At 52.3% G+C, this 23588-nt stretch overlaps 1 protein-coding gene across 1 annotated transcript in view; it reads right to left on the reverse strand.

The window, feature by feature from the left end:
* Nucleotides 1-23588, reverse strand: part of ush2a (Usher syndrome 2A (autosomal recessive, mild)) — a 1730413-nt gene that overhangs the window by 1134683 nt on the left and 572142 nt on the right. The window lies entirely within an intron of this gene.

The following is a 23588-nucleotide window of genomic DNA, read 5'->3' on the forward strand; positions in this document are numbered from 1 at the left end:
ACAGTTGTTCTCACATTTCACCCCACCAGCTTCCGTATGCAAAGCATAATCCTCCGCCATTTTCGCCAACTCCAGCGAGATGCCACCACCAAACACATCTTCCCTTCACTCCCTTTGTCAGCATTCCACAGAGACCAGTCCCTCCTGATGTGCTGGGTGCTCTGCTACACAGACGAACCAACTCGGTTGCGAATGGTACAACTCAGTTTTATTACTAACATATATTTACAGTGGTAAACTGGTTACTGAGGTTCGATCATAACCCTTGAATCTGTGGAACTATTCCTAACCACTATCTTAGAGTGGCACTCAGCACATGGTGGATGTCTGAGTGGCTTACTGTGAGCTCTGTGCCCTGAGCTGTCTCCTGCTGGAATGAACAGGAAGTGTCGTGTTCCCTGTTTTGTAATGTGTATGCTCTTGCCTGTGATTGGCTGTGGTGTTGTGTGTGTGTTGATTGGTCCGTTGATCTGTCCATCAATATGTATGTGTGTTTGCACCATGATGTTTACCTGAATATCATGACATCCCCCCTTTTTTACAAGAACATGTGCCTATGTGGTTATAAATAGAGATGTGTACTGAGTGCAGCTGAATGTGTGTGTGCAATATCTACAGCATGTACATGGGGCTAAACTATATACAAGGGGCAATGTCGGGTGCGACATAGCAACGAGGTTGTACCATAAACGAAGGACGGGGAAATGTTGAACGACAAAACGAACTCCTGTAACGACAAGGAATAACAGAAACATATTAACACAGTGTGTTATGAGTTCAATGTACAAACAGGCTCATAAGTCCAGTCTAGTAGGTGGGTGATGAATTTGGGTTGACCGCCTCAAGGGTGGGTCAGGATCCACCGGCAGAGGAATGGGCCTGGCCGTGGGCGACAACGGATGGGGCATGGTGGCAGGAAGTTCCACGAAGTCGACATCTGGAACAACAGGAGGGCGTGATAACGGTGTAAGTTCCCGTAGCGAGCGTGGAAGTAGGCGAAGAGCCCGCCGATTGCACCTGCGAATGGATCAATCAGGCGTGCGAACCAGGAACGAGCGGGGAGCCACGCGTCGGAGAACTTCAGCAGGTGCTGACCAGCCACCTTCTGGTAGGTGGATGCGGATGTCGTCTCCAGGCGCCAGGGCGGGAAGATCAGTTGCCCGTGTGTCATATGCCATCTTCTGGCGAACGCGCTGCAGTTGCATTCTGTGTAGTACCGGAGCATGGTTGGTTGTGGGTACCAGGATGGATGGCACAGTGGTCCTGAGGGCGCGACCCATCAACAGCTGGGCTGGTGAGAGGCCAGTGGCTAGTGGGGCCGAGCGATAGACCAGCAGGGCTCGGCAGAAATCGGATCCGGCAGCAGCAGCCTTGCAGAGGAGCCGCTTGACGATGTGAACGCCCTTCTCCGCCTTTCCATTGGACTGGGGATGCAGAGGGCTGGACATTACGTGTGTGAAGCCATACGAAGCAGCAAAGGACGACCATTCCTGGCTGGCAAAACAGGGCCCATTGTCCAACATGATAGTAATCGGAATGCCGTGGCGAGCGAAGGTGTCTTTGCAGGCCCTTATGACAGCGGACGATGTTAAATCGTGCAGGCGTATGACCTCTGGATAGTTTGAAAAGTAATCAATGATGATTACATAGTCCCTGCCGAGCATGTGAACAAGGTCCACATCCACCTTCGCCCAGGGGGACGTCACCAGCTCATGGGGCTGAAGCGTTTCAGGAGGTTGCGCCGGTTGAAACCTTTGGCAGGTGGGGCAGTTGAGCACCATATTGGCAATGCCATCATTGATGCCCGGCCAGTATACCACCAGCTTGTGCATGCTGTGAGGAATCACAATCCGGTCCAGCTTTAGGAGGACACCATCAATGACGGCCAAGTCGTCTTGGACATTGTAGAACTGCAGGCACTGTCCTTTGAACCACCCTTCCGTCATGTGGTGCATCACCCGTTGTAGAAGGGAGTCAGCCGCAGTCTCCCGGCGAATACGGGCCAGACTGGAGTCGTCAGCTGGCAGATTTGCCGATGTGAAGGCCACCTGCGCTTCGACCTGACAGACGAACCCCTCCGAATCGGGCGGTGTGCTCACTGCTCTAGATAGGGCGTCCGCAATGATAAGGTCCTTTCCCGGGGTGTAGACCAGTTGGAAGTCATACCTCCTGAGTTTAAGTAGGATGCGCTGGAGGCGAGGGGTCATCTCGTTCAGGTCCTTATGTATGATGCTGACCAGGGGGCGATGGTCAGTCTCAACGGTAAACTGGGGGAGACCATACACGTAGTCATGGAACTTGTCTATTCCGGTTAGCAAACCCAGGCACTCCTTTTCGATCTGCGCGTAGCACTGTTCTGTGGGGGTCATGGCCCACGAGGCATAGGCGACCGGGGCCCATGACGCAGTGTCATCCCGCTGTAGGAGTACCGCCCCAATGCCGGACTGGCTGGCATCAGTCGAAATGTTAGTGTCACGAGATGTGTCGAAAAACACCAATATCGGGGCTGTGGTGAGCTTAATTTTGAGCTCCTCCCATTCCTTCTGGTGTATGGGCAGCCACTGTAACTCCGTGGACTTCTTGACTAGGTGGCGCAGAGCCGTCGTGTGGGAGGCAAGGTTGGGAATGAACTTCCTCAGGAAGTTGACCATGCCTAGGAAGCGTAGCACTGCTTTCTTGTCTGCCGGCTGCGGCATGGCTGTAATGGCACTCACCTTGTCTGCATCCGGACGGACCCCTGACCGGGATATGTGGTCCCTCAGTAACTTCAGCTCGGTTTGCCCGAAACAACACTTGGCTCGGTTGAGGCGCAGGCCGTTTTCCCGTATGCGCACAAAGACGCGCTGGAGATGATTGATGTGCTCCTGTGGTGTGGTGGACCAGATGATGACGTCGTCCACGTAGGCGCGCACCCCCTTCGATGCCCTTCCATGATCCTGTGAAAGACCTCAGATGCCCGAGATGATGCCAAATGGCATTCCGTTATAGCAGAACCTGCCGAAAGGGGTGTTGAAGGTGCACAGCTTTCGGCTGGACTGATCCAGTTGGATCTGCCAAAAACCCTTTGAGGCATCCAGTTTTGTGAAGATTTTAGCCCGGGCCATTTCGCTCGTGATCTCTTCCCGTTTGGGTATAGGGTAGTGTTCCCTCATTATGTTGTTGCTGAGGTCTTTTGGTTCAATGCAGATCCAGAGCTCGCCGGAGGGCTTCTTAACACACACCATGGAGCTGACCCATGGCGTGGGCTCCGTGACCCGGGATAGCACCCCTTGGTCCTGGAGATCCTGCAGCTGCTGCTTGAGGCGGTCTTTGAGTGGCGCTGGGACCCTGCGAGGTGCGTGAATGACCGGGGTGGCATCCGGTTTGAGCCATATTCTGTCGATGTAGGGCAGTGTTCCCATGCCCTCGAATGCCTCCTGGTTGTGGGCGAGGAGCGATTGAAGCTGAGCCCTGAATTCTGCATCCGGGAAGTCAGATGTGCCTTCTGGAGACAGAGCGTGGACCCGTTGCACGAGGTGGAGAACCTTGCACGCCTGTGCGCCTAGCAGGGAGTCCTTTGATGATACGATTATTTCAAATGAGAGTGTGGCCGTGTGTGTGTTGTGTGTCACCTGGAGCTGGCAGGATCCCATAGCCGGGATAATGTTTCCATTGTAGTCGACCATCTTGCAACGGGATGGCCGAATTGGTGGTCTGACCTTCATGGCTTAGAAGGCTGACCATGCTATGAGGTTGGCGGATGCGCCAGTGTCCAGACAGAATGTTATCGGTGATCGGTTGACCATTAGGGTGGCACACCATTCATCACCGGATTGACAGCGTTCACTTGCAACGGCTGGTGGGTCCTGGCTGGAGACATCCGGTTCTCATCAATGACCGCAACACGGAAGGCGTTCCGGTCGTCTGTGTCACTGGTCTAGATATCGTCTGGGCACGACTCGTAGTAAGGAGGCTGAATGGTCCGCACGTCCGTGCGAGGTTGTCGGAATTGGGGAACATTGGCAGGTTGAGCTGCTCGACAGCAGGTAGCGTAGTGGCCCATCTTGCCACAGCGGAGGCATTGTCGGTTTCTTGCCAGACATTGCCGCTTTAAATGTGCGGCTCCGCAGTTGCCGCACGTCGTGATGTCATGCCGTTCGTTGCCCCACCGCGCATGCGCAGTTCGGTCTTGCGTCGAGCGCGCCTGCGCATCACGTCCCTCTGTGTCAACGTCTTTTTTGGCGCACACAAATGCGGGAGGCCTCGGAAAGCGCGCGAAATGGCCGCCCTCGTCCGGGCCGCGGGCCGGGAGGAACTCGATCGCCTCGACCCGTTCGGCCTCGTAGGACGCCTGCCTCGCCGATCCGGCTGCGTGGGACCCCTGCCTCGCCGATTCGGCCGCTCGAAATTGTGAGTAGCGGCTAGTCGTGTTTTCATGCAGGTCACAGGCTTCGATTGCGGAGGCTAGGGTGAGGCATTCCATTTTTAGGAGCTGCTGGCGTAGGGTGCCCGAGGTGACCCCAAAAACAATCTGGTCCCGAATCATTGAATCAGAGGTGGTGTCGTAACCGCAGGACTGCGTGAGGATACTGAGGTGTGTAAGGACGAATTGAAAGGGCTCATCCTTACCCTGCAGGCGCTGCTGGAAGAAATACTTCTCGAAACTCTCGTTGACCTCGACGCTGAAGTTTTGGTCGAGTTTGAGAAGGACCGTCTTGTACTTGGTCCTGTCATCACCTTCCGTGAACACCAGGGAGTTGTAGACATGGACGGCGTGTTGACCTGCCGTGGAGAGGAGGATGGTGATCTTTCTGGTGTCCGAAGCGCTCTCCTTTTCGTTGGCTTCCAGGAAGAGCTGGAAGTGCTGTTTGAATAGCTTCCAATTGACGCCGAGGTTTCCAGCGACTTGCAGCGGCTGCGGTGTGCTGACAGCGTCCATGGCGCAGGATGGCAGATTCCTGAGGATTTGTAGGTAGGTCCCACAGTTACCGGGTTCCAATCTTGGTACTATGATGTATTGGGTGCTCTGCTACACAGACAAACCAACATGGTTGCGAATGGTACAACTCAGTTTTATTACTAACATATATTCACAGTGGTAAACTGGTTACTGAGGTTCGATCATAACCCTTGAATCTGTGGACCTATTCCTAACACTATCTTGGAGTGGCACTCAGCACATAATGGATGTCTGAGTGGCTTGCTGTGAGCTCTATGCCCTGAGCTGTCTCCTGCTGGAATGAGTGGGAAGTGTCGTGTTCCCTGTTTTGTAGTGTGTATGCTCTTGCCTGTGATTGGTTGTGGTGTTGTGTGTGTGTTGATTGGTCCGTTGATCTGTCCATCAGTATGTATGTATGTTTGCACCATGATGTTTACCTGAATATCATGACACCTCCGAGATAATCTAGTCCACTCCTCCCAGTACCCAGTACCTCTCCCATCACCCATGGCACCTTCCCCTTTACCTCTTCCGTGCTTAACGTCCCAGGCCCAAAACACTCATTCCAGGTTAAGCAGCGTTTCACTTGCACCTCTTTCAATTTGGTCTATTGCATTCGCTGCTCCCAATGTGGTCTCCTCGATATCGGAGAGACCAAACGCAGACTGGGTGATCACTTTGCGGAGCACCTTTGGTTTGTGCGCATTCAGGACCCTGACCTTCCCGTTGCTTGCCATTTTAACACAAGACCCTGCTCCCATGCCTCCATGTCTGTCCTTGGCCTGCTGCAATGTTCCAGTGAAGCTAATGGGGACTGCCATTAGCACTCTTTTCCCTTGGTTTCTGTGGCTATGACTCATCTTTCATCCCCTCACCCCACAGTATAAATATCTCCACTTTCTATGTCTTTTAGCTTTGACAAATGGTCATCTGGACTCGAAACGTTAGCTCTTTTCTCTCCCTACAGATGCTGCCAGACCTGCTGAGATTTTCCAGCATTTTTTCTTTTCAGATTCCAGCATCCGCAATAATTTGCTTTTATCCTTTCTTTACAAGAACAGTTATGTCAAAAGAACATTTTATTTTGGGACATAAAAATTGCTGAGTATTAAATAAGTAAGGTCCATTTAGCTCACCTTCTATCATCTTGCATGATTGTGTAAGAAGGTGACAGATAGAGAATAATATGAGGAAGTTGGAACTATTCACTTTGGCAGGAAGAATGGAGAAGTAGAATATATTTTTTAATGGTAAGAAACTGGTTAATGTGAGTATCCAGAACTAGCAGACCCTAGACAAGCTGTTTTGGTACAGCTACAACACTGGCATCTGCCTGACAGTGTTGAATATTACCAGGTGTGTTCTGTGGACAAAAAGCAGGACAAATCCAGCCAGGCCATGTTTTTAAAAAGTCATTCATGGGATGTGGCTGTCATTGGCTGGGCCAGCTTTTCAGAGGGCAGTTAATCGTCAACCGCATTGCTGTGGGTCTGGAGTCACGTGTAGGTCAGACCAGGTAAGAACATTAGTGAATCAGATGAGCTTTTATAACGACAATGTTCATCATTAACCTTTTAATTCCAGATTTATATTGAATTTAAATTTCACCACCTGCCATGGGAACCCATTTCCTTAAATCATTACCTTGGGTCTATGGATTACTAGTCTAGTGGCAATACCACTACACCACTGCCATCCCTTACTTTACCATCTCATCAGTCTACTCTCAATCATCAGCAAAGTGATGGAAAGTGTCACTGACAGTACTATCAAGCGGCACTTACTCAGCAATAACCTACTCACTGACGTTCATTTTGGGTTCCGCCAGGGCTACTCAGCTCCTGACCTCATTACAGTCTTGGCCCAAACATGGACAAATGAGCTGAGCTCAAGAGATGAGGTGAGAATAGCTGCCCTTGACAACAAGACAGCATTTGAGCAGGTATGGCATCAAGGAGCCCGAGTAAAAGTGGAGTCAACGGGAATAAGGGGAGAACTCTCCATGGTTGGAGTCATATGTAGCACAAAGGAAGTTGTGGTTGTTGGAGGTCAATCATCTAAGTAGCAGGATATCACTGCAGGAGTTCCTCAGGGTAGTGCACTAGGCCCAACCATCTTCAGATTATTCATCAATTACCGTACCTCCAACATCAGGTCAAAAGTGGGGATGTTCACTGATGATTGTGTAATATTCAGCACCATACATGACTCTTCAGATACTGAAGCAGTCTGGAACAAAATGCTGCAAAACCTGGACAACATTCAGGCTTGGGCTGATAAGTGGCATGTAACATGCATGCCACACGGTGCCAGGCAATGACCATCTTCAACAAGAGAGAATCTAACCATCTCCCCTTGACATTCAATGGCATTACCATCATTGAATCCCCTACTATCAATATCCTTGGGGTTGTCATTGACCAGAAACTGGACCAGACCTGCCATATAAATTACTTTGGCTGCAAGAGCAGGTCAGGGGCTGGGAATTCTGTGGCAAGTAGCTCACCTCCTGACTGCCCAAAATCTAGCTACCATCTACAAGCTCGAAGTCAGTAATATGATTAAATATATTCCATTTGCCTGGATGAGCGCAGCTCCAACAAGACACAAGCTCAGCACCATCCAGGACAAAGCAGCCCACTTGATTAGCATCCCATTCACCACCTTCAACATTCACTCCCTCCACCACCAACACGCAGTGACAAAAGTGTGTACCATTTACAAGATGCACTGCAGCAACTCACCAAGGCTCCTTCAACAGCAGCTTCCAAACCAGTGACCTATATCAACAAGAAGGACAAGAACATCAGGTGCATGGAAACACCAAGTTCCTGTCCAAGCCACACACAAACATGACTTGGAACTGTATCACTGTTCTTTGGGCCAAGATCGTGGAACACCTTTTCTAAAAGCATTGTGGATGTAGGTACATCATATGGACTGCTGCAAGGTTTGATGCCATTTCTCTGAATTTTGCTGTAAAAATAATGGTGAGACGACAGGTGTTCATTGTTATTCAGGAGTAAATTGGACAGCAACTTCCCCTGACTGCACATATGCCTTTAAACTCAGAGATCGCAATTAACACCAACGAGGGAGATTCAGCATTCAAACACATGGAAGGATATTGAGTTGCGGTAATTATGTGATAGACATCCACTAAACATACCAGGAAAAGCTAGAACCTACCCATTCAAGTGTAAAAAATTCTTAATTGCATGTTAAGTTTTAATTATTTTCAAACAACCTCTGTGGGGGGGAGGGGGAGGGGGAGGGGATGGGGCAGAGGGCGGGGGAACGGGGCAGAGGGCGGGGGGACGGGGGGAGGGGAGGGCCCTCTGCATTGGCCCAGTCCAATGGAAAGGCGGGAAGTGTGTTCCGGCTGCTGCTGCCGGATGGGATTTCTGCCTAGCCCTGCTGGCCTATCGCTCGGCCCCACTAGCCACTGGCCTCCCACCTACCAGCTATTGATGGGTCGTGCCCTCAGGACCACTGTGCCTTCCATTCTGGCACCCACAACCAACCATGCTCCGGTACTACACAGAATGCAACTGCAGCGCGGTCGCCAGAAGAGGGCATATGAAATCGGGCAACTGATCTTCCCGCCCTGGCCCCTGGAGACGAAGTCCGCATCCACCTACCTGAAGGTGGCTGGTCAGCACCTGCCGAAGTTCTCCGACGCGTGGCTCCCCGCTCGTTCCTGGTTCACATGCCTGATGGATCCATTCGGAGGCACAATCGCCGGGCTCTTCGCCTACTTCCACGCTCGCTACGGGACCTTACACCGACACCGCGCCCGCCTGTTGTTCTTGATATCGACTTTGTGGAGCTGCCTGCCACCATGCCCCTTCCGTCGTCGCCCGTAGCCAGGCCCATTCCTCAGCTGGTGGTTCCAGGCCTACCCTTGAGGCGGTCAACCCAAATTTGTTGCCCACCTACTAGACTGGACTTATGAGACTGCTTGTACATTGAACTCATACTACCTCTTTGTTAATATGTTTATGTTCTTATCGTCACAGGAATTCGTTTTATTGTTCAGCATTTCCCCGTTCTTTCTTTATGGTACAACCTCGTTGTTATGTCGCACCCGACATCGCCCCTTGTATATAGTTAAACCCCATGTACATGCTGTAAACATTGCACACACACATTTAGCTACACTCAGTACACATCTCGATTTATGACCACGGAGGCACATGTTCTTATGAAAAAGGGGGGATGCCATGATATTCAGGTAAACATCATAGCACATACATACATGCATACTGATAGACAGATCAACGGACCAATCAACACACACAACACGACAGCCAATCACAGGCAAGAGCATACACAGTACAAAACAGGGAACATGACACTTCCTGGGCACTCGAGCAGGAGACGGCTCAGGGCACAGAGCTCATTGCCAGTCACTCAGATATCCACCATGTGCTGGGTGCCACTACAAGATAGAATTAGGAATAGGTCCACAGAATCAAGGGTCATGATCGAACCTCAGTAAACAGTTTACCAGTGTAAATAGGTGTTTGAAATAAAACTGCGTTGTACCATTCACAACCGTGTTGGTTCATCTGTGTGGCAGAGTACCCAACACTTCAGGAGGGAGGGAGGGAGGGAGGGAGGGAGGGGGGAGTGGGAGGGGGTGGAGGGGGTAGGGAGGGAAGGGGATAGGGGAGGGAGGGGGAGGGAAGGGGGAGGTAGGAGGGGGAGGGGGAGGGGAGGGGGAGGGGAGGGGGAGGGGGGATGGGGGGAGAGGGAAGAGGGGAGGGAGGGGGAGGGAGAGGGAGGGAGAGTGGAGGGGAGGGAGGGGGAGGGGAGGGAGGGAGGGGGAGGGGAGGGGGAGCGGAGGGAGGGAGGGGGAGTGTAGGGGAGGGGGGAATGCAGGGGGAGGGAGGGGAAGGCAGGGGGTGTGGGGGGAAGACAGGGGGAGGGGGGGTGGCAGGGGGAGGGGGGAAGGCAGGGGGAGGGGGGAGGCAGGGGGGGAGGGGGGAGACAGGGGGAGGGGGAGGAAGACAGGTGGAGGGGGAGGGGTCAGGGGAGGGAGCGGGAGAGGGAGGGGAGGGGGAGGGGAGGGCGGGAGGGTGGAGGGAGGGGAGGGGAAGGTAGCGGGAGGGAGGGGGAGTGGGAGGGAGGGGGAGGGGGGAAGGCAGGGGGGTGGGGGGAAGGCAGGGGGGCAGTAGGAGGGGGGAAGGCAGGGGGAGTGGAGGGAAGGCGAGGGACAGGGGAGGGAGGTGGAGGGAGGGGGAGGGGGGAGGGGGAGGGAGGGGGAGGGGGGGAGGGAGGCGGAGGGACGGGGAGGGAGGGGAGGGATGGGGGAGAGGGAGGGAGGGGGGAGGGAGAGAGGGGAGGGGAGGGAAGAGGGGAGGGAGGGGGAGGGAGGGAAGGCAGGGTGAGGAGGAGGCAAGGGGACTGGGGGAAGGCAGGGGGAGGGGGAGGCAGGGGGAGGGAGGGGGGCGAAGCGAGGGGGAGGGGGAAGGGAGGGGGAGGGGGAAGACAGGGGGAAGGGGAGGGGAGGAAGGCAGGTGGAGGGGTCAGGGGGAGGGAGGGGGAGGGGGAGGGAGGGGGTAGGGGGAGGGAGGGGAGGGGAGGTAGGGGAGGGGAGGGAGGGGGGCAAGTAGGGGGAGGGGGAGGGGGAGGGAGGGGGGAGTGGGAGGGAGGGGGGAGGGGGCAAAGCAGGGGGATGGGGAAGGCAGGGGGGCAGTAGGAGGGGGAAGGCAGGGGGAGTGGGGGGAAGGCAGGGAGGGGGAGGGACAGGGGAGGGACGGGGAGGGAGGGGGAGGTGGAGGGAGGGGGAGGGAGGGGGAGGGATGGGGAGAGGGAGGGAGGTGGGGGAGGGGGAGGGGAGGGAAGCGGGGAGGGTGGGGGAGGAGGCAGGGGGACTGGAGGAAGGCAGGAGGAGGGGGAGGCAGGGGGAGGGGGAGGGAGGGGGGCGAAGGGAGGGGGAGGGAGAAGGGAGGGGGAGGGGAGGAAGGCAGGTGCAGGGGGAGGGAGCGGGGGAGGGGGAGGGGGAGGGAGGGGGAGAGGGAGGGGAGGGGGGAGGGAAGGGGGGAGGGAAGGGGGAGGGAGGGAGTGAGGGGGAGGGGGAGGGAGTGGGGGGGAGGGAGGGGTGGGAGGGAGAGGGGAGGGGAGGGAGTGGAGGGATGGGGGAGAGGGGGAGGGAGGGGGACGGAGGGGGGAGGGAGGGGGAGGGAGGGAGGGGGAAGGGGGAGGGAGGGGAGGGGGAGGGGAGGGGGAGGGTGGAGGGGAAGGGGGGAGGGGAGGGGGAGGGGAGGGGGAGGGGGAGGGGAGGGGAGAGGGGAGGGGAGGGGAGGGGAGGGGGAGGGGAGGGGAGGGGAGGGGAGGGGAGGGGAGGGGGAGGGGGAGGGGAGGGGAGGGGAGGGATGGGGAGGGAGGGCGAGGGGGGAGGGGGAAGGGGAGGGAGGGGGAGGGAAGGGAGGGGAGGGGAGGGGAGGGTGGAGGGGAAGGGGGAGGGGAGGGGGAGGGGGAGGGGAGGGGAGGGGAGGGGAGGGGAGGGGGAGGGGAGGGGAGGGGAGGGGGAGGGGAGGGGGAGGGGAGGAGAGGGGAGGGGGAGGGAAGGGGAGGGGGAGGGAGGGGGAGTGGATGGAGTGAGGGGGAAGTGGGGGAAGGCAGGGGGTAGGGGAAAGGCAGGGGAGGGGGAAGGCAGGGGCTGCGAGAGGGGGAGGGGGAAGGCAGGAGGAGGGGGGAAGGCAGGTGGAGGAGGAGGGGGTAGGCAGGGGGAGGGGGGGAAGGCAGGGGGAGGGGGAAGGCAGGGGATGGGGGGACGGCAGGAGGAGGGGAGGAAGGCAGCGGGAGTTGGGGGAAGGCAGGGGAGGGGGGAAGGCAGGGGGAGGGGGAGGGAGGGGGGAGGGGAGGCGGAGGGACGGGGAGGGAGGGGAGGGATGGGGGAGAGGGAGGGAGGGGGAATGGAGGGGGAGGGAGGGGGAGAGGAGGGGAGGGAAGAGAGGAGGGAGGGGGAGGGAGGGAAGGCAGGGGGTGGGAGAGGCAAGGGGACTGGGGGAAGACAGGGGGAGGGGGAGGCAGGGGGAGGGAGGGGGGCAAAGGGAGGGGGAGGGGGAAGGGAGGGGGAGGGGGTAGACAGGGGAGGGGGAGGAAGGCAGGTGGAGGGGTCAGGGGGAGGGAGTTGGAGGGGGAGGGTGAGGGAGGGGAGGGATGGGGAGGGAGGGGGAGGGGGAGGTAGGGGAGGGAGGGGGGAGGGAGGGAGGGGAGGTAGGGGGAGGGAGGGGGAGGGGGAGGGAGGGGGAGGGAGGGGGAGTGGGACGGAGGGGGGAGGGTGCAAGGCAGGGAGATGGGGAAGGCAGGGGGGGCAGTAGGAGGGGGGAAGGCAGGGGGAGTGGGGGGAAGGCAGGGAGGGGGCAGGGACAGGGGAGGGAGGGGGAGGGGGAGGGAGGGGAGGGGGAGGGAGGGGATGGGGAGGGGAAGGGAAGGGGTGGGGGAGGGGGAGGGAGGGGGAGTGGAGGGAGGGAGGGGGAAGTGGGGGGAGGGGGAGAGTGGGGGAAGGCAGGGGGTAGGGGAAAGGCAGGGGGAGGGGGAAGGCAGGGGCTGCGAGAGGGGGAGGGGGTAGGCAGGAGGAGGGGGAAGGCAGGTGGAGGAGGAGGGGGTAGGCAGGGGGAGGGGGGAAGGCAGGGGGAGGGGGAAGGCAGGGGAGGGGGGACGGCAGGAGGAGGGGAGGAAGGCAGCGGGAGTGGGGGGAAGGCAGGGGAGGGGGGAAGGCAGGGGGAGGGGTGCGGCAGGGGAAGGTGGGGAAGGCAGGGGAGGGGGTGGAAGGCAAGGGGAGCTGGGACGGCAGTGGGAGAGGGGAAGGCAGGGGGAGGGAGGAGGCAGGGGGAAGGGGGGAAGGCAGGGGAAGGGGGAAAGCAGGGGGAGGGGGGATGGCAGGGGGAGGGACGGGGGACGACATGTAAAAATCTCTGTAAATAAGAAACGTCTTCCTATGTAAGTATCTGGTACACTATAGATTGAACAATTGTTGTTACTATGTAAAAACTGTAAAAACTGTAAAATACCAATAAGAATATTTCACAAAAAAAAATTACATTGATCTTATTGAATGGGATGGACCAAGCAGCTGACTCCGGCTCCTGATTCGTATGTTTGTAGAAACCACGACTATTGTATAAGCTAGCATTCATTACATGCTATGTAATTTACTGAGAATGAATTAAGCCATGTTTTTATGTATTTTGTCCAATGCCATGTGGATAAGGATACTGCATAATCAATACTTTCCATTACTGGGAGCTTCCATTTTCTTCTAAATAGGCCAACACCATTGCTTGACCATCACTGATCATATGAATGTTCAGGTGATAGAAATAATGAAATTTTAATGAGCAACAAATGCACGGGTGGATTTTTGGTGCTGGGAGTTGTCTGGTTCATATTAGGGTCCAGATGATGTCACATCCCCACGATGAAGCTTTGGCAATTTATGTACATCGTCAGATTAATTTGATAACCTTTTATTCACTTTCTGTTATGCATTATTTTATTATACTATGGTCTCAATAAACTGAACACAATATAATGAAAGTTAAAAATAGAACTGAAATTACATTGATTGAAAATTGAGAGAGGGGATTGTGATGTCACAGTTACCAAATAATACTGTCAAGTGATTCATTGGGAGTTGCAAAAAGAATATTATTCCACAGTCAGGAAATTAAATTATATTGTGAATGAAACTATGTCCAATACAATGTGCACTGAGATATTAATAGCTGATCACCACAAACACAAAAATAAACTTGGAATTGTATTTCCATGGGTTTAAAATGCTGAGTGGTGAATTGTGCTCACTATAATCAGGGAAGTTTCCCGTAGGTTGCACCCCTCACTGCTGGGGAACCTGTGGTGGGTGGGGGTTGCTGTCAGCAGGACTGGAAGATTCAGCCAGCGGGAACAGCTGGAAAATTCCGCCTGGAGACTGTGATCTCCAAAACACTGGTAAAATCCCCAAATGCCATGCAAGAAGAATAGAATTTAACTTCTCGGTCTGAATTTTACTGGTGGCAGTGTCTCTTTTCAAACTGGGTGAGGACTCCTAGCTGCAGTCTGTGCTTTGAACCTTGTTAGGTTCTCGGATGAATCTCATTTAAATTTTAATAATTGGCTCTCAATTATATGAGTGGTTTCATTTAGGAGCCCAGTTCTGGGAAAGAAAAATAGATGTGGATCCTGCCAGAGCATAGCATTGTTGGCAATACCATCTGAGGGAAATAACCAGAACTTCTTAAACAATTAATTAACAGCATTTCTAATTACTCTCTGGCGAACTGAACCAATCAATCAAGACCTTTGCCACAATTGATGGGCAAATGAATGCAACATCCACCATTGCCTCTCATGGAAAGACCTAGTAATAGTGGCCGTGGTCAAGGGCAAGGCGAAATGGCACCTTCTCACAATTCCTACTCAGCTTGTCCTTTACGCCTTTCAATGGAAAATTAGTGCCATCTAGTCACCGTGGAGCAATGGCTTCAATTATTTGTAAACATACACCACTCTTTGCTTCTTTGATGACAGTGACACAATTTGAGCCAGCCATTATGGGAAAAAGATTCCTCGGTGCATTCGGTGTAATAAAGTTAGAAACATTGGGCTAGATTCTCCACCGGCGGGATGTTCCATTTTGCCAGCAGCCCGGGGGTTTCCCCGACAGCGTGGGGCTGCCCCACAATGGGAGAACCCCATTGACCAGCCGGCGTAACGGAGCATCCCGCCGGCAGGGTGAAACAGAAATGTGGGGCGAAATTCTCCGTTATCGGCGCGATGTCCGCCGACCGGCGCCAAAAACGGCGCAAATCAGTCCGGCATCGCGCCGCCCCAAAGGTGCGGAATCCTCCGCATCTTGAGTGGCCGAGCCCTAACCTTGAGTGGCTAGGCCCGCGCCGGACTGATTTCCGCCCTGCCAGCTAGCGGGAAAGGCCTTTGGTGCCCCGCCAGCTGGCGCGGAAATGACATTGCCGGGCGGCGCATGCGTGGGAGTGTCAGCGGCCGCTGACGCTCCCGCGCATGCGCAGTGGAGGGTGTGCCCCCATGGCACTGGCCCCCCGCGGATCGGTGGGCCCCGATCGCGGGCCAGGCCACCGTGGGGGCACCCCCCGGGCCAGATCGCCCCGCACCCCCCCCCCCAGGACCCCGGAGCCTGCCCGCGCCTCCTTGTCCCGCCGGTAAGAGAGGTGGTTTAATCCACCCCGACGGGACAGGCATTCTAGCAGCGGGACTTCGGCCCATCCGGGCCGGAGAATCGCCGGGGGGGTGGGGGGGGGGCCAACCGGCGCGGCGTGATTCCCGCCCCCGCCAAATCTCCGGTGCCGGAGAATTCACCCATTGGGTGGAGAATCCACCCATTGGGTGGGATTCTCCATCTGTTCAAGGCAGTGGGACTCTCCAGTCCCATTGCGGTGAATGGGAGATTTGGCTGAGCACCAAATTCTCTGTCCTCACAAGCAGCAGTAACGGGGCGGTCCCGCAAAGGGAAATCTCGGCCATTGCTGCCTTGACATTTACAATTTTGTACCCCTAATGCACAGAGAAAATTTTAGTTGTATATTCTTTTGCATGGGTTATTTGAGATTGGCACGGGTAATAAGATTAGAGCAAATGTTAAGGCCAACAGGACAGGCAGCTATCGTGTACTGAAAGAGGATGAGGGAGGAGAGTAAGATTTGCATATTCAAAAGGGAAATCTGAATTGAGAACAGAAAATGCTAAAAATCCACAGCAGGCCAAGCATTGTCGAGAGATAAGTAGTGCAGAATTTTGTCACAGAGGCACAGGAGGCTTCCGTGGCAGATGCACCAGCAAATGGAGACAGGGGTACATCACTCCGGTCATCTGATGTGTTCCAACCCACAAAGTGATTCTTCTAGAGCTGGCCTCTTGGGAAGAACATCCATAGCAGCAGGCAGGAAATTAGAGCAGCAGGTACTGAGAGGTAATTTGAGGCAAGTGCTTCAATTTTCACAGCAGTGGATGGATCCCATACCAAGTCATCACCTCTTTCAAGCAGGTGATTCTGCTGCACAGCAGAAAGCTCCTGAACAAAGTGATGGACATTAATTCCACTGCATAAAAGAGCAAATCAGCAAATTGAAGTTTATGCATAGCCACAGCGTTGTCATGGTATATGCAGAGCTCTGAGCTGACTGATCCATTCATATCCCTTCAAGCTTCAGTGGTCTAAATGGTGAAATCCCAATGTTTGTAAACATTGCCACATTAAAGAGAGGTAAGTGCAGTGAAATCACACGCTTGAGTGATTGGAATGCATTGAGTGCAGTTTCATCACTTTGATGTGGGCAATGTTTACAAACATTGGCGTTTCACCACTTAGGCGGCTAAAGAAAAAGGATATGAAAGGATCAAAGGAGCAGATGGTTTTCACAAGCTATCAGTCACAAACCACTACTCCAATGTCATGAATGGAGTGCAAACAGTGAATCTGTGGGAACCAGATGCAGGCACAGCTTCTCCCCATGGAGGAATGGACAAGTGGAGCTGTAAGGTATGTGTTACAGCTATAATGCTTCCCACAACCCCTGTCTGGACTGCTCTTCAGCTTCTAGACAGGGGTCTCTTTTCTGGGGAAGAGCTGTGTGTGTGTGTGTGGGAGAGGGCTGTGTGTGTGGGGGGGGGGGAATCTGTGGAGGGGGTTTCTTTAGGCATGGGGTCCCTGTGGTGGTCCCTCTATTACAGGAGTCCCAGGAGGGGGGGTGGGGTGGAGGTGGGGGAAGGTCAGGTTACCTCCATACCTCGGGGTGGGGAGATGCCCAGGCAACCCGGGTGGGGGGGCTGCTGTGAGGTGCGGGGGGGAGGGGACAGGGCTGATTTATGGTGCGGGGGGAAGATGGTCTTGGATAGTCTCCATCATCGTGACCCTGGCATGGTGGATCTCGCAGTGGGCTGAGGGGACCACCCCCTTGGCCCACCGCGAGGTCCATCACAACTGGGCCACAATTGTAGAGACCAGAAAGTGAACCTCGCCCACGTGATTCCCAGCTGAGGGGACGGTAGAATCATGGGAGGGTGGAAGATAGGGCACCGGGTTCACTAGATGGATGCAAATGGATCATTATTTGACACATTTGCATTTATTTCCATGCTCCCACTGGCATGCACAATGGAACTTGTTCACGCTGCCAGAGAGGGGTCGAAGCATGGTTTCGGGTCGGCGCCAATCCCGCCCCAACATCTAATTCTCCGTCCCATTGGGCAACGCATTCTGGGCGTCCTGGGGACAGAGAATCCCGCTCCTGGTCTCTGATCCAGAGGAGTACCTTAGGCTGCAAGGAATGGGTGGGCAACCAATATCAACAGTTCACAAGGTGACGGTTACCATGAATTTCTTAGTGTCTATATTGTTTTAGCAGGGGTTGGCAGGCGACTTTTATGGAATCTTGCAAGAGAAATCCCACAGCAATCATGCACAATCCTTAGAAGCATTCTCTGTAGGTATGCACTAGGTTTCCTGGCAGGTCTTATGAAGCATTCATCCTCATGCAGACACAGGTGCCGCAGCTCTTCATGGCACGGAACAGCCTCTGCAGATATCTCCTGTCTGACAATGGATATCCTTTGAAGAGATGGCGCTGAAACCTGTGTGAAACCCCGGCAATGGAAGCACAGGAGCTATACAGCCATTACCATCTCACCACAAGGCTCACTGTTGAGCAGGCCATCATATCCTTTAGCAGTAGTTTTGGTGCTTTGAAAAACTGGGAGGCAGTCTCCAGACAAGGATGTCACACATTGGTGCCTACCGTGCTCTAGGCCGTATGGGCCTCCAGAGACAGGTGGAACTGAAGAAGCAGCATGTGGGAGAGTGTCCCACCCTATTGGAGGTGAAGGAGGTTGATGAGGACTAGCCGAAAGGCCATCCAGAGTTCATTTTGAGGGAGCAAAGAAGGTCATGATGCCCTGATATAGGTTACACCTCCTAACACTAGCAAATTGAGTACTGAACTCTCGCCATACATCACCTGTCCATCATTACCCTCTGTTATTAATATTCCAAAGCCACACAGATGTCTGGTGTGTAATAGTCATCTCCAAACATACCATTCTGCCAGCCTTCTCACCAAGCTATCACCTTATGCTACTGTTGCTGTGTCCCAATAATAAGGAATTACCCATTTCATTGCACAAGCATATGTGCTGTCAACATGTTACAATCTACAATTTGGTGAATCCTGAAGTGACGTTGATGATGCTTTTGTGCTTTGTTACTAGAGTCGCTAAGGGCTACTTGCCCTGTGTCTGAAACTGAAGTGGAGACAGGCTATTCAATTGTACGTCTGGGTGGCTGAGATGCCCATGGCACCTGGGCACTGCCAAAGGCTGTGCCAATTGCATCTGTGCAGGTGCAGCTTTGGTCAAGTGACTTGAGGTAATGAGTGTGTCTCCATTCAGGAGAGTCAGGCCCCATTGACATCATCCCTATCTCACTTAGCCATTTCATTACGCACTGCATGCCCACAGTGAGCAGAAATATTGGGGCAGAACTTGGCTGACTATCCATGCAATAGAGATCAGGATTGCAGAATATTACATGCATGTCATCCATGTCAGTCTGCTACACCTGCATCCTTTATGGCAAACCATTACATTGTATTACACCTTGTAGGAGCATACTGGAGGGGACATCACAACCATTCAGTGCACTGGAACTGCATTTTCATGACACTGAAAGCCTGCTCAGTGCAGGTACTTGTGATGAGATGGCAGTGGTTGTAATGTTCCTCTACCATAACCTCCAACCATATCTGCCTAGTCTGGCTGGCAAGTCGCCTCCTCTCCTGCTTCTCTGAGGAAATAAAACATTCCCGCTGGCTATCACTGCCTCATTCAGAACTTCCACTGAGGCCTCCACTGAGACAGAAAATAAACAAAGATGTTATTCAGAGGAGGTGCAATGGGAATAGCAGAATAATCCATTATTAAATGTGAAGGCTGGCGAGGTGGAAGGTAAGGACAAGGAGAACCGGGTTTTGGTTCTGGAAGGAAGGGAAGGGCGTGAAAGCAGAAGTGCAGGAAATGAAATAGACATGGCTTTTTGCCCTGTCAACCACAGCAGAAATGGGGGTAACCTCAGATGACGAAAATGGAAGTCATATCAGAAGCACTTCTATAGAAAGCTGCATAGTTAGAGTTAATACAGGAGAGACATTGGAACTGCAACAATGGAATACTCCTTACAGGAAGCAGGATGGGTGGGAATGTAGTCAAGTTACCTATGGGAAGGGCAGCATGTGGCGCAGTGGTTAGCACTGGTACTACGGTGCTGAGGACCCGGGTTCGAATCCCGGCCCTGGGTCACTGTCCGTGTGGAGTTTGCACATTCTCCCCATGTCTGCGTGGGTTTCACCCCCACAACCCAACGATGTGCAGGTTAGGTGGATTGGCAATGCTAAATTGCCCCTTAATTGGAAAAAAATAATTTGGTACTCTAAATTGTTTTTAAAAAGTTACCTATGGGAGTCAGTGGGTTTGTAGTGGATAATGGTCGATAGTCTATCCTCAGGAATGGAGGAAAAAAAGTGAAGGAATGAAAGGGAACTGTTAGAAATGGACCATGCAAAGTTGAGGTAAGGGTGGACAGTGGTAGGAAAGTTAATGAAATTCAAATAACTAGTCTGGGACAAGAACAGGAAACAATAGCAATACAATCATCAATGTACTGGAAAAATAGGTGAGAGAGGGAACATGATTCAAATCAATCATTCTAAACCTATCTCGCTCTGAGCATGCAACAAGGATGGCACTGGTGCTGTTTGGTGAATCAACTGCTGCCTCGCGGAGGTTGAATGTCAATTCTCTAACATTGCTTCTTATCTCACCCTGAACCAAGAGCCCATAGTCTCCCAAACCTACAGAACCCACTTCTACCTCCTTCCTAAGATCCACAAAGAATACTGCCCTTGGAGCCATTATTTCTGTCTATACTTACCTCACAGAAATAATTTCTTCCTGTCTTGACTCTATTTTTCATCCTTGTCCAGTATCTCAGGACTTATATCTGCACATCTTCCAACTCCCTCCACCACTTGAATAGTTTCCAGTTCCTTGGCCATAATCATCTCCTTTTCACCATACATGTCCAATACCCCCATACCTCCAATGCACATGTGAACTCCTGAGTCTTTGTTCCTTTCAGGAATGGAAGCCTAGCTAGTCCCTGTCCATCACCCTCTTCAACCAGCTAATCTTGTTCTCACATCAATCAGCTTCTCCTTCAATTTCACTCATTTTCTCCAAATAAGAAGTGTTGCTGTGCAAACTCATGGATCCTAGCTATGTCTGCCTGTACATGGTATATGTGGAATATTCCAGTGCTCCTCAGGTGTCTTTAGTGGGAGCATCCTCGACCTTCGTGTTATGGGTCCCAAGAGCAGGACCAGATGAAAAGTGCCTGGCCACACACAATCACACGGCTGTCAGCCAATTAGATATGCACAGGTGAGGAATCTGGGGATGGCCTAGAAGTCGCGGTCCCACCAATACTACAAGGGGTCGAAGGTCCAGGTTTTAAATTGCACCTGGACATGCATTCAATCCTTGCTATCCAGCAGCAGTTTATCTTAACGTTATTGCAGGTTTTGTTTTCCATTATTTTGCCTCTTTATGAGACTGTGTGGTTAATGGTTGGGTGAATAGAATATGTGACACCCTGTATTGGAATGGATTGGACATTATGGGCTTTAAAATCTTTTCCTCCTCTTTGGGTACATGTTAATAGGTCACTAAGGTCTTGTCTCGCTAGACATACCTGATCATGCCAACCAGTGCACGGTGGTTTAATCAAAATGTATCATAGGTTGATCATTGACCAAATATAATGGAAGATTTTGATTATTTCTGATATTATCACTTCTGAAAGAATGTGTCCACCTTTCAGTGCAATGAACAACTGTGCCATTGGTGAAGAGGCAAACTCCAAACTCAAATTATGTAGCTCAGAAGAAAAAATGGTAATAATGGGTTTTGCCCATGTGATACTGGGGACAGGCTGACAGAGGGAGAAAGACATATAGGCCGAAAACTGGAACTATCAAATAAGGCCCTGGCCAGAACCAATACTGGCCATCTGCCAGACCACTCAAGTCAACACAGAAATTCATTATTGCTATATGGAACTTTGTGATTACCCACTGACAGTAGTTATCATGTTTAGACAAAAGTACAAAAGACCATGCTACGAATATGTAACTTCGAGCCAGTAGTGATTAACTTTGCAGAAGGGAAGGGCAGCACAGTGGCACAGTGGTTAGCACTGCTGCCTATGGCGCTGAGGACCCGGGTTCAAATCCCGGCCCTGGGTCACTGTCCGTGTAGAGTTTGCACGTTCTCCCCGTGTCTGCGTGGGTTTCACCCCCACGATCCAAAGATGTGCAGGATAGGTGGATTGGCCAAGCTAAATTGCCTCTTAATTGGAAAAAATAATTGGGTACTCTAAATTAATATTTTTAAAAACTTTGCAAAAGGGCGAACGATGAACAAAGAGTCAATCAGACTCCATAATGGCCTAATGGCTGATCAGAAAAAAATGTGTCAGACGACATGGAACTCGATTAAATCACCTCGGCTGAACAACATTATCCTGTTTATTTCAACTAATGAGTTTTGATGGGACAATAGAACTCAGGCCGGGTGTGCGTATATCATGGCTCAGCGCTAGCAGAACCTGGAGGAAAGAAGGAACATTGGAACACATTGTCAGAGACAATCAGAAACCCCCCAGAAGCAACTGTCGCAGAAGAGGAGCCCTGAACCCAGAGCTCAGAGAAGATAGCCACACTGAGTGATCATAGCCTGGCCTGCCTCCTTCACTATGGTGGATAATACCTAGGGCTCAGCTGTGAGTCTGAATCATATTCTGTGTGATTCATTTTGAAGATTGTAAAACCCAAATAGAGTTACAGTGAAGAGTGTGTATTTTTTTATGCCTGTCCAAGCCGATCAAAAAGGGTTTTCTCGGTCAACAGCACTCATTGCTGACCTTGAAGAAAACACTTACAAACATCTTCACCTTTTCTGAAGTTAATTTAATTGTGGCAACATTGGCTATATGGGATTGGGGGGTCTAGCAACAGTGATGTTGCAAAACAAGCGAAGCAGCCAATTACATTGATGAATTTTCACAGTTGGCAAACCAAATAGTATCAAGCATGTTTATCACTTAATTTTTTTAAATTTTACAGGGATCGAAATACAAATTGTGGCATGCACACAGGGGCAGGGAGCGAAGTGGAATTTAGTGCTGCTGGATATAATGCTGGTTCACTGGCTCGATCCTGCCCCCAGGCCAGTTTCCCAGAGGCAGAATATGGTGGGGGTGGTAGCCAGCCCACTAATGGCCACTTAAAGCCAATTGTCAGGGGCTGAGTGGGAATTTTCAGCTGGCATCCAGCTCCCCATGGTGGTGGAAGGTAGTACAGATGCCGAGAGGCAGTGCCCCGGTGACAGACAGGAGTATCAGCATTTTAGGAAAACTTAGTGGTCCATCATGTCTATAACTGAAGCTGCCCTATGGAGGGCTCCTCTCTCTTCCTCACCCACACCCCACAATGCCCAATGGTGGCTTGGCTTCAAAGGCCTTTTTTATTGTACATTTTTAAAAGTTGGAAGGTGCCTCCATTTTGAGACCCCTTGGTTACCCAATATGGCATCCTGCTACTGCTTTTGGCTCCTACTGACCCTCACATTTGGGGAGCCTGCCCCGCCCTCTTTAATTCAATGACGAACCTGCCCTCTGGTAACTAAATCGCCAAACCAAGGAAAATCACAGATGAGTCTATTCCCTACACAGTGGGACTGCAGACCAATTTGAACCTGACATTGGAACCCAAAGGCCTGCATGGAAAATCCTTCCCTGGTATAAAGGTGGAAGTTGAAGTATCATTAGCAAACTTTTAAAATATTATTTTAAAATTCAATGGAACTTTTAGCATTAATTGGGGAAATGAAATGTTCTACAAATATAAAACTATTTTTTCAGGGCCAGAAAAGCTGTTCAGCCGTGATAATAACTTGGCATGCTGTTAAAGAGCCAATTACACCTCAATCACCAAGGCCTACATTTTTATAGCAAGACTAATGTCATAAAAAGCGGAACTTCATGTCAAACCAAAAGTGTCAGGTTCTGACTGAAAACCGTTGTGTTTCCAGGTGTTCTGACGCTTTGTAAAAAAAAACAAGGGGGGTGTAGCCACCTGGGTTGGCCACTTCCCAACTTAAAATGGAGAACAGCAAAGACTGAAGGGAAATTCAGCCAACACAGGCAAAATTGAGCAAGTGCAGAAATCCTGTGTATTGAAACTTGCAAAAACCAGACCGCACTGAAACCAGCAGCCATCTGCATAGTAATGAGCAATTCCAAGGCACAATTGCAACACTCAAGGTGAATAAAGCCAAGCCAGACTCCTCGGCGCCTGCAGGAGCCAAGACAAAGGAAGGCCAACGGACATTTAGGGACTGCCCAGCGATCAGGGAACAACTCCAGTATTGGAGAAATCGATCCAAATGATCGGAACGCAGCCCAATCATTTGGAACCAGGTACGGTTCCTAAGTATAGGCCTTTTAGTGATAGGAATAGTCTAGAAAGTAGAGTTATATGCATAAGTAGTGACTTACTGTATATAATAAATGTGT

The sequence above is a fragment of the Scyliorhinus torazame genome, chromosome 1 (assembly GCF_047496885.1).
Source record: "Scyliorhinus torazame isolate Kashiwa2021f chromosome 1, sScyTor2.1, whole genome shotgun sequence".
Lineage (NCBI taxonomy): Eukaryota > Metazoa > Chordata > Chondrichthyes > Carcharhiniformes > Scyliorhinidae > Scyliorhinus > Scyliorhinus torazame.